Raw genomic sequence first — 2,557 nt, forward strand, 5'->3', positions numbered from 1 at the left:
ACGTGTCTAATAAAAGGTTTACGTCTCCCTACAAACCTTGCCCCTCCTGTTCTAAGGAAACTACCAAAGGGCAATGTAAAATTATATCACCAGTCAGTAGCCTGCAGAAGTTAGCGACTTAGAGCTGGCAACACTTTATCCTTAAATAGCTTGGTATTACTCACTTTCTCACAGTAAATATGCACACAGACACCCATGGACACCAGCCCCAGGTCCCAGGAAATCCCTGAAGCTCAGGTGCAAGAGCATAAGTAGCATGTATAAATAATGGCATTGACAGACAGCAGAAGCATCAAAAGATCTCTCCTTCTATACTTAAGTTTACTCCGAAAAGTAGGTTAAAAAAAAAAAAAAAGTAGGTGAAAAGTAGGGAAAAGAAGATACTCTGAAAAGTTAGAGAACAGAAACAAAAGAAGGGCACCAGTCTCCAACCTGGTGTAAAGAACAGGGGAATGGAGAGATCTAATTTGATCTTAGAAGATTTAGCACTACAGGAGTGTAACTACCTTGAAATATTTTTGGAGAGGAAAAAAAAAAAAGCCACAAACACACACCCTGCCCGCGCCCCCCCCCCCCCCCCCCCCCCCAATGCTAAGGGCCTCCATTGTCCAGTACCAGGACAGGCCAGAGAGAAACTCGCAGTTCCAGCAAAACCCTGAAATGACCGTGACTGCTTTTGGCATAAGCTGCCAAAATGCTGTGCAGTAGTAATTTTGTTTTAGGAGAGGAGGAAGCAAAGGAAAGAACAGTACCAGCCAGCATACACAAGGTTTAAGAACTTTTTAAGTTCAGTACACACTTAAGCACTTTGCCAGAGCTGCAGGGAGTACCCGAACCTAAAAACTCCTTGTGTGGCATGAGAAATGCAAAACCATTAAGCAAATTAAAGTTCACATTGAATGTAAGCAATGAGAGAGTCATCAGATCTAGCAGTCACCTCTGTTAAGATATTGATCATAATGATTACTGCTGAGGAAATAATTTGCAATGAATAATATATTCCAGCATCATAAGGTTTGTAGGAAGAGGTAATACTTTTTATTAGGCAGAAAGATACCATTGGGGGTGGGGAGGATGAAGGACAAGCTTTCCAAGGTATTCATTTTTCCAGCTGTATCACTTGGTCAAGTAAGAGATAATGAAGGATATTATCTCTTTCAAAAACCTTGCCCCCTTTCCCTCTGGAGACCATCACATCTACAAAAATCCTATTATGATTTTTTTCAGTAAAATTTAACTTTATTTTATCAACCACCTTCATCATTTAAAAAAATCACAGGTTAGGATGCGTTTCTACCACACTTCCTTTTATATATGGAAAATACTGTGCAATCAAGACATCTAAAATATCTGTATTCTATAGTTAGATCCACAGAATATAAGCTTGTCAACTTTAATGACTTTGGAACACACTACGTGATGCATGCCAGTATCAGAGAAATATGATAATCATTCACAAGTAGACCTTCAAGCAGTCTATACAAATCTGAAACTAGACATGATTAGCCAAATTATAGCCTCAATTTTCAAATAAACTGTGCTGTTTGCATTCCATTGCACACTTTGCACCTGATACCTCAACAAGGTATTCCCATGGCTTGAGGCTTCAACAGGCAACATCTAGCATCACGAGGTGCTGTACCTCACTGGCCCTGGACACCAATGGCTAATAAATGCCAAGGAGTTGCTCCTGCTGTTTGATGGAAAAGGTAATCAAGGGTTAATGAGTGCCAAGAATCACATTAAAGTAGTCCATTGCTTCCTAGATTACTGAAGGTTAAAAATGGAAAATTTAACTCTGCCACTAAAGATGTTAAAGGTGCAGTGTATTTCCACGAACACAATCATTCCCAGCTCTGCCATTTCCATGATGTGATCTACACAAGAAAAACACTCAGCTTGGGCACAAGTTGTTAAAACTTGAGATGTTTCATATGGAAATAGGCATAATTATGTAAACATGGAACTTTTCATTTTTATCTTTCAGTTCTATATTTATAAAAAGTATGCACCTAGTTTGAACATTTAGCTTGACACACAGATTACATTCTGACAGCTTTTATCTGCCATAGGTACACAGCTTAATAACAAAATATGTATGATGGAAAGCAGTGTAATGAGGAAACTATGCGCATGGCATTTTATCTGCTACGCTGATGTTTTTAAATAGACAGCAATTTTTAAAAGATCCCTCAAACAATTAATGGTCAAATAGACCAACAAAATCTATCCCATTAGTATTTAAAAACTAACAAATAATTCTTTGAAGGACAGTAAAATTAGGTAAATAATGTTTTCAGGGAAAGCTATTGCTATCCCCATTCTATAGACGGGGAACCAAGTTACAGAGAAATAAAGAAAAACAAAGTCAGCAGAATAGAGGGCTCTTCAGTCACAGCCCAGCATTTTAAATAGGAGGAAGTCTTTCGGTGATTCAAAAAAAGGAGATGATGCTTGCTTCTCCGTTATATTGGCTGACAATTTAAAAGCCACAATCTTTATGAAGGCAAAGTTTCACAAGTCATTCTGATAACCTCCTCCTGCGTGTGAGCACACA

This window comes from Dromaius novaehollandiae, chromosome Z (assembly GCF_036370855.1).
Source record: "Dromaius novaehollandiae isolate bDroNov1 chromosome Z, bDroNov1.hap1, whole genome shotgun sequence".
In the NCBI taxonomy this organism is placed as follows: domain Eukaryota; kingdom Metazoa; phylum Chordata; class Aves; order Casuariiformes; family Dromaiidae; genus Dromaius; species Dromaius novaehollandiae.